Below are 9854 nucleotides of genomic sequence, written 5' to 3'. Positions count from 1 at the left end.
ATCAATATTATGCGGACAGCGGGAAGCTTCACAAGTCCAAGAAGCATGGGAAGCCATGGAAGAGGCCCATGATTTCGAGCGACGCGAAAGGATGCCCGAGACCAACGTCCCCAGAGGCAGAGGTAGCAGCAACCAGAGCAGAGGGCAGGGGAGCAACCGGAGTAGAGGGCAAGAGACGAGTGGCACAAACCGGGGGAGAGGACAGTAGCGGGAAAAGGGATCAATTTACTTGTATAAATCTTGACAGAAACAACACAATATGTAAAGTTTTGAAACATTGAAAATGTACATTTTTGAAACATTGTTTGACCGCCAAAAAATATCTCTGCATTAGTCATTTTGAGGAGTACATCATGGTTTGCATGGCATCAAAGCTCTTTGCGTGCACAAGGTATGTGACCTAGCTTCCGGTGGAAGCAATTAAGTGAAGTGTATTTGTTGGTGACTCCTTGCACAATGTTGTTTTCTCCTTGCACCTTGGAATCTGAAAAGAAGAAAAAGTTAGATTCTGTCTTAATGTATTAAAGACAATCAAAATTTATCGATTTAGTAAGCACCTTTCTATTGTTGAGACTGAATGCATACACTTCTGGCAAAAGTGGAAGTTCTTCACATGTAAGATCTATCTTGAGCTGTGCAAGAGTTGTGCTTGACATTGTCTCCATCACAGTAAGTAGGTTGTCTCGAAAGTAGAGCTCCATTGATAAAGGTTTGTTCTCGAGGCTGTTCTCTGTATCTTGGTCGAGTGGAATATGCTGCCCACTAAGAAGATGATATCAAAACGATACTAAGAAATTTTGAGAGCTTATAATGAACTTGCAAACTATGGACTTCTTTTGCAAAACACGGATTTTGTTCTGTGATTTTTTTCTATCCCAATTATCATCTAAAAAGTCCAAACAGCTCTCAGACTTGCAAATGAGCATTGTTGTTGTAGTTCTTATTTTCTCATTGAAGAAAAAATCTACAAACACTTCAAGAGGCATAAATAGTGCAAGCCGAACTATTTTTGTGGCAATTGAATACTTGAGGAACTTTTTTATATCCTGAAACAACTTATTCCTAAAGATTTCACTAGTTTGCGAAGCAAGGAAGGACCAATCCTTGTTGTCAAAGGATGGAAGTGACAAAGGAGCTACACGACCCCAACCAATGGAAGTTCTCAGTTCCACATATGACATATCATAAAAGAAAATTCCATTATCTGCAAGTTCCTTGTTTTGTTTTTCTCGGTACATTTTCTCACCAATAAATGCATGGAAAGCATCAAAAATCCCAACTATGCTCTCAACTGGTTGCCAATCTGTCCTATTCGATGGATAAATATCTGACACATACCAAATATGATATCCACCACGTAATATTCCAATATAATCATGCACTAAGCAAGATGCTGAAATAACTTACAGTTGGGTCGATGCCTTGGAAAACTTGGAGGAGATGTTTGCAACCTTAAGTCTGCGTGCTGGAAAGCATGTTGTATGAGGACCTCTTTCACCCGCTTGCTTTGTGCACACACTTTAAACTCTTTAACTTGACCCTTGAAAGCCTCCACGAAATCATTGTGTTGCCTCCTCTTCCTCCTCCTAGTTTGCAGTAGAACCCAACTTCCAATAGTTACTCGAGATGGTATCCATGCTTGATCGTCTGTAGTATAACTGTTAAAAATGCTAACAGAGTCAATGGTAGTGCTAGGCCTTCGAGAAGTAGACATGGTGTGCAGTAGAATGAATACACAGAAAGGTTAGCGCAAATATGAAAAAGGGAAGAAGTTTTGAGAGGGAAGTAGAGCTACTCAAAGTCATATTTGGGTGGGAACAAAGATACTAGATAGAGTCTTCAATGAAAGTTTTGAAATTCCTCGGTACAGAGTTAGTACGACTTACGGCATTTATGCCTTGAAAGCGTGAAATTGTGCAATTTGATGAACCAAAATAATATTTCCTCCCTTTTTTTAAAAGACCTTGACTCCAAAATGTCGATTTTCAACGTAACGTTAGCCTCTTCCTCATTGGTCGAGCGCCACTCTCTCTCTAGAACTGAAAGGCCCAAAAGTGAGTCCAGCTTTCTCCTAATGTCAACGATCTCCTTGTCGTTACTTCTTAAGATGGTCGGTGCTTGCTCGTCCATGGGAGCTTTCGCCTTCCCGTTAGAGTTGCTTGTGCCAGCCTCACTATCGTGAGATCCACCAAAACGAGTTCTCTTTGTTGGGGCCATTTTATACTTACTACTTTAAATTGATAAATTCGAAAAAAAGAAGAACTAGTATTCGAGAATATCATGACAACCAAGATGACAAGATTAGTCTCAACGAGCACTTTCTCTTATGCGAGAGGATTAAATTTACTTCAAGACATGGTAATTGTTCATAGCTACATCAATTTAGGATAGCATCTCACTTGTTCTTATGGGAATTGACCCTAGAATTAATTACTCGGCCTAGATAATTAGTTCTTGCTTAATTAGAGTACTAGAGATTAATTAGGTATAATAATTACTTCACTAATGCAATGCAGAATTACCATGTGCATAGGTGAGAGAGTTTCCTTTCTAGAGATAACCATAGGGAGTTAATTTCTCTAATTACACCTTAATCATGTGTAATTTGAATTTAAACTTAGCTAATTGATCATTGTGAGACGATAGATTGAATTTGGTCATTTAACCATATTGCTAGATGTTGGTTTAATTCTATCATTCATTCACTGTGATGGCTAGTGATTAAATCCTTTTTGCTAATCATGCATTAATTTATGATTAGGAGAGTTTAATTACTTGCATAATTGATAATTGAGATTAATATTATGCAATAGGCTAATCATATAATGAATTAGAGAGTAGATTATCTAGGATTATGCTTAATACAAGCGGGATTACGAGAATGATAGAGAGAATTGCAGCATAAGCATGAAAATTAACTGTGATTATCGTAGGTTGGGCTGAATTTTACTTGATTTGCTGATCCAATGGAGTTCTAGTGGCGAGAATTTGGCAGCACTTCTGTCCTTTTATCTTCCTCTAAAAGTTGTGTGTGCCGGCAGTACCTCCCCAATGTATGTGTGTGTAGGAGTGTGTGTGTGTGTGTGTGTGTACTGAGCATGTGTGTGTGAGCATATGAGTGCTTGTGTGTGTGTGAGCATGTCCTTATATAGTGCTCATCCTCATGCAGGTCGATTTCTACTGCTATATGCATCTTCGTGAGCAACTTAGTCTTGCATGGGAAGTTGAGTGCATGCCCTGCAAGGTGTCCAGTTAACTTAGACTAACCGACTCTCACACTCTCTCTCAAGCATGGCAAGCCTCCCACAAGTCCCTAGAGGTGTGAAGGCGCTCTCTAACTGCTAAAGCAAGCTCTCAGTGGCATGGGACTTGTTCCCACATAGTCCCTGAGCCTCGGTGCTCCCCGCACAAACATTAGGAAAATTTAATTTTAACCTAAGACGGGCAATTCAAGTCAGATTTTAATGCTGAAACTTGTTGTACTAAGCTGGAGCTAAGGTGCATAATCCCGAGTACTTGCCATATTTAGCAGTCCTCGGTGTCCGAAAATGCATTTTTTCAAATTCGGGGTACGGGTGCAGTCTGTCGAGACGGTAAGAACTAGACGGGTCGGGTGACCAAAAACTTACTATTTTAGGAAATTTTTCACAAAAATTATTTTAATTCATTTTTGAAAGCTCTATAAGATTCTAAACATCATGGCACCGAGAGATTTAGAAAAATTACCAAAAATAGTAACTTTTTGCAGTAAGGTTATTTTGTGATACAAGGGTGCTCTTTAGCTCGGGGTCAGAGTCAACTGCAAAAAAAGGATTGATTTATCTTGATTATAATAAAATGCGAACAGAGTATGTTGACAAAATCAAGAGCAGTACAAAATCAATTCTCAGGTGAACAATGCTTGACTTTGTTCCAGCATTTGGTTGTACCATAGCCCTCGACGGATGGACAAGCTATCAGAAAAAACCATCGATTAATGTCATGGTAATTTGTCCGAAGGTGCTATGTTTTTGGAGGCCATTGATACCTCATTGAAAGAGAAGACATCTCTCTACTTGACAAAGGTATATGGGCGAGCTATTGCTCGACTGGGTGGACCAAAGAATGTGACAGCTATTGTTACAGATAATGCTTCAAACTACAAAGGAGCAGGTTTAGCCATTATGGAAAAGTACTCAAAAATTACATGGATTGGATGTGCAGCACACACCTTGAATTTACTTCTAAAGGATATGGGTAGATTATCATTCATAAAATAGGTTCTTATTGACGCCAATCACATAGTCAAGTTTATACGGGAACATCAGTTTACATATGCTTTATTTCGCTCCAAGTCTCCGAAAAAAGCACTTCAAATTTCTGTGCCACATGGTTCGCTACATCATACTATCTTTTGAATAATCTCATTGAACTGCAAGTGGCTCTTACAAAAACTGTTTTGCAAATCGCCAATGGGAGGCTTGGCTCAGCACGTATCCAAGCCATCACGAAGCAGCTCAAAAATGTGTATCCTTGGTGCAATCTCCTCTCTTTTGGAGGAACATTGACAAACTTATTGGGGTTAGTCAGCCCTATGTGGAACTACTAAGGGTTGTCGACACAGATAATTTTGTCATTGGTAAGGTTTATTGGATCATGTCGGAGGCGTTGCGTCAAGCCAAAGAATACAACCACTACACTGCAAGAGAGAGATCACAAATCGTGCATCTTGTGGAAAAACGATGGGCTCAAATGCACACACCATTGCATGGTGCTGCATTTGTCTTGGATCCAAAGTTCCAGATGAACGAACAAGCCTCCAACAAAGAGGTGATGAGAGACTTTAGAAACGTCTGCTCGCAGTTGTTGCCAGGCGACGATGGCATGGATGCATTCCAGCAAAGGGTGGATTATGCCAATAGGGAAGGAACTTTCGGAGATCCTTGGGTTCTTAATAGCGTAAAAAAATATTTCAGGCCCAGTATGATGGAAAGAATGTGGAGGAGACGTAGTTGAGTTACAACACGTGGCGACCAAGGTGCTTTCCATCGCGACATCCAGTGGTAGTTGTGAGTGCAATTGGTCTTCTTATGACTTTGTGCATTCAAAGCGTAGAAATCGCTTAAGTCTTGCTGATGCCGTAGACCTTGTGTACGTCTTTTGTAACATGCATGTCCTTCATGCACCCACAAAGATAGTCACACGTGCGACCAAAGTACACTTTGGAGTGCTTCAAACTCATGAAACTGTGGCAGAATAGAGATGTAGCGACGATGAGATAGACTGGGAAGTGGCTACAGAAGGTTCAGACAATGAAGAGGTTGATGACCTGGTGCCTGTGATAGATGGCAAAATGTAAACATCTTTTCATGATAATGTATCTCACTTTTTCTCACTGTAGTTCCCTATTGAGCTATATATCTCACTTTTTTTATTTAGTAGCAACAAAGTCAAGTATTGAAGAGAATTCGCATAAACATAAGTAATGAGGACATTGCTTGGCAATCCAATAAAAAGACATTGCTTGACTCTCAACAAAGTCATCAATTAGCAACTCCAAAACAAAATTCATTGCCATAAACATAGAGAGAATACAATGCGTCTTGAAAGTATGAGGTAGAGAGTGTGAGTTGTGGACAACTAGAAAGCTCCATAATCGAAATCAATCAAAAATGTATCGAACAAGGACGCGTGTTTTTTTATATATATCTAGCATATCAATTGATATTGTATTGATAAATAAACTATTGATCAATATTGTATTGATCGATAGTTTATCGATCGATAGATTATAAATTATTCAAAAATACCACATATTTTACAATAATACGCAAATAATGACGAGTTATTCAATATAAATTGCATTATTTGGTCGAATAAATACAACTCAGTCTGAGGTAGATAAAGAGGGTGTAGGGAGGGAGGTAGATAGACATGCTAGAGAGAGAGAGAGAGAGAGAGAGAGAGAGACAGAGAGATTAAATAGAAGTAGGTGTAGATTAGGCATAGAGAGAGGGGTATAGATATCTCTATCTACACCTAATATACACACCTCTACTTCTTTATTTAATAATAAATAGGTAGCTACCATGAATAAACAGGTAGCTACCATGCAAAAATAGGTAGATACCATACAAAAAGATTTATATTGGTGGCATTTGCAAGGAGTCTCCAATGACTAAACTTTTAAATTCTTCAACTCAAACACAAATGACGTGAAGTACCACTTATCAATTTCCCAATTAAATCACAAATGACAAGTATCAGATATCTATTTTATTATAAGTTGAGTTATAGATTCAAGAAGGCTGATATAAACAAGTCAACGATAAAAAAAAAGGGGGTATCAACTCCCATTGAATGTTTACATGTGTATAGACCCAACCCTAAACTAGGTCTCTTCCGAGCCTCTTTTTTATATGACCAATATTTGATCACATATTGGGAAACCTGGTCCTTCTCATTTGAGATCATGTGGATCCTGACATATTGCTCAGGATCCTGTGCATAGTTCCACCCCTTTATCCATAGCAATAGAGTGTTCATGGGTAGCAAGGATCCTGAGATTTGCCATCTGGTTCAAATTTTGGTGGACATATCATGGTCATATCACTATTCAGCATATTTTTGTACCGTGTATCATCCACCATAAGAATTGTTGACCCCATCCAATCTAGTCTCCTTTTTAGAAGCTCGAGTATTCCCTTTACAAACACTAATTTTGTTTTGCTCCCTCACAACTCACTAATATCAAAGAGTCTGAAAGTCAAATTGATGTAGTTGGTTTGAGACAATTGATGTAGTTGGTTTGAGACAATTTTTGTTTCCGAATGTTGGAGTGCATCCCTCTCAATCAACCCTTTAGTGTAGCATTCATGTTTTTGTTTGTGCAGCTTGACTAAATGAATAGGTCAAAGATGTTTCACATTCACAAACAAAGTCACACGCATCTGGCCTAATGATGCAAAAGGTGTCACGGTCATCGCCTCCCTTGAACAGTTTTTGACAGTGAAAAACTTTGGCACTTGTAGGCATCTCTGGATGGGGTATCTTCTCAAGAGATCCCCATTTATGTCTAATACCATGACTTTTTTAGTAATATGGGTTAAGGATAGTGTACTCTTCATCAGCAAATGATCCATACAGCTAAGTGGGAATCGAATTTTGACATCCTTCCACCGGATCACATTAGAACTTTGTTAATGCACATCACGTGGAGGCTCTAGCTGCACATCTTGGCCAAGAGAAGACTCTCGTTGCACATGCGGATTTTATATTTGCGAGTTTTCTTTTTTGAGCTTTTGGAATTGAAACATTATTTTTAAACTTTTTAATGCTCATATTACACTAACGATATCTTCAAATATTAGTGTGCTATGAGAAAAGTCTATATTAAATTGTGCAATCCTTCAAAATCCAAATAATCAAATGTAGCATCCATGCATGTCTTTGCTTGTGGGAATGTATGCTCATGCACATCTCTTATTAGCTTGAAATGTAAGTTTAAAAAAGGCACCATTTCTTATTAGCTTTGCTTGAGCATCATATTCTTAAGAATACCAAGCATCATACCTACCATAGTCTCAAAGTAATGTAGCACATCAACTCAAGAAACCTCAAAACCAAATTTGCTTTCAAGTAGCATATGCAATATGATATCCATATCATACCACATAGCAAACCTCCGATCACATAATCAAGTCACAAAGCCACCATAATGCCATGTCCAAGTCATGTGGTCACCATGTACATAAAACACACAAATCAAAACATCAACATGAAATCTCTAGAGAGAGCATATGTACCTATTCAAGTTCAGCTTTAAGGAGACTATCATTGTCCATAATATTGATGACACTCGCCTTAAACTTCACGTGTTGGCACACTATTTCGGAAGACGCAAAGACCAACATAGAGGAAGGAAAGCAACTTGGCCCTTGTGGGCCTCTTCAAGATCACTAAGCTACAAAATGTAGGAATACACTCCCTCCTTCACCTTCTAATTGTCAATGCCACTTTCCTTTAGTTGCTCTCAAGATTGCATGTATGTACACAAAATAATATTTGCTTACATGCAATCCTCTCATATTTTAACCTTCCACCACAATGAGATCTAACCATAAGGAAGTGATTCCAAGAGACAATGTTCTGAACAAAAAGTTCCTCAAGCACAGGTGATTCCATTCCAATAGACAACATTCCACATAAGAAGTAATTTGTGTACTCTCTCTCTCTCTCTCTCTCTCTCTCTCTCTCTCTCTCTCTCTCTCTCACACACACACACACACACACACACACATTGCACACACACACACACACACACACACACATGCCACTCCTTGGCGTGCTTCATGTTGACCAGTTCCCAAATCTCTTTCCAACCATGGAAGTTTTAGAATATAAATGATTACAAATAGAGTGTAGAACTGACACTAGGTTGGCCGCACCGCCCTCTAGCCCACCCGGAGAAACTGAAGATGGCCAGCCTTTGGAGCCAAGGCAGCGAGAATCAACCCCATTCAAGGAACATAAGGTAAAAAAACAACCAAAAATAAATTTATTACTGCCGCCAAACCACCTTCCCTCCCTTGCTCGCCCGCGTGCAATGGGCCGCCGCGCCTCCCCTTGGCACCACTCCCTCCCTCTCCTTCATTATCCCCTCTCTCCCCTCCATTATCATCACCCACTCCCTCAGTCACCCTCTTTCTCTCTCCCTCTCATCTATTATTTGTCTCCCTCCATCTCCCACTCACACTCGCTCTCTATCTCTCACTCTCTCTCTCCCTCTCTTGTTCTCTGTATGGCTCAGCCCATAGGGCACATGAAAACAAAACAAAAAAATATCTTTCTCTATCTCCATCATTCGTCACCCGGCATGAAGAGGGTCTGCCATGCATGAGGAGCATCTCTCTCTGCATCTCTTTCTCCCTCTCTCCACTCACACCCACACACTCCCCGCCAACTCAGCCTCTCCCTTACCCACTCACCTCCTCTCTCTTTCTCTTTCGTTGACTTGGTCGCTCTCTCTCTCCAGCTCGGTGTCGGCACTAGCCCGCAGGGTGCAGGGCAAAACAACTCTCTCTCTCTCTCTCTCTCTCTCTCTCTCTCTCTCTCTCTCTCTCTCTCTCTCTCTCTCTCTCTCTCTCTCTCTCTCTCTCTCTCTCTCCGACCACCACACACACATCCACCCACACACACACACTCTCACCCACTCCCCCTCCTTTTCTCTGCTTACCTGCTCACTCATACACTCTCTCGTTCTGTGTAGTTGACGCATAGCAGCAACTCGCACTCTCTCTCTCTATACACACACACACACAAACACACACACATATACATTCCCTCTCTATCTCTCACCCCCTCCCTTCCCCCTCTCACCCGCTTCACTCATACTCTCTCTCCCTCTCTTGTTCTCTGCGTAGTTAGGGCGTCAACAAAGATAAAAAAACAATCCCTCATTCACTCTCGTTCCCACACAGATATGGGCCAACACACATTCACCCACATACATACACACGCACACACAACCCCCCATACACATGCTCCCACACACACTCCCTCGGCCTCTCACTCACCCATCTCTCGCTCCCTTTTCGAACACCCATATACTATAAACACACACCCACACACGCTTTGTGTACACACAACACGCACATACCAATGGATATTTGCAAGGAGGATTAGGTAAGGACCACCTCTCAGGCCTATATAAAGAGGCCTCCACTAAGCACCAAGGGAGGATATAACACATTGGAGGCACCCCCCAGGCTCCATGCACTCTACATTCCATACACCACTAAGAAACATAATGCACCTCACAAGCTAGGGAGCTCACAGTTTCATGCTTGTTGAAAGCATGGGCGTTCTAGCATTGG

General features: G+C 40.7%; 1 pseudogene; it reads left to right on the top strand.

Annotated features, from left to right (window-relative positions):
- The first annotated feature begins 4004 nt into the window (after positions 1-4004).
- Positions 4005-5338, top strand: LOC147423363 (uncharacterized; annotated as a pseudogene).
- The last annotated feature ends 4516 nt before the right edge of the window (positions 5339-9854 follow it).

The sequence above is a fragment of the Adiantum capillus-veneris genome, chromosome 26 (assembly GCF_014529385.1).
Source record: "Adiantum capillus-veneris isolate H3 chromosome 26, ASM1452938v2, whole genome shotgun sequence".
NCBI lineage: Eukaryota > Viridiplantae > Streptophyta > Polypodiopsida > Polypodiales > Pteridaceae > Adiantum > Adiantum capillus-veneris.
This window is presented reverse-complemented; position numbering and strand designations above follow the sequence as displayed.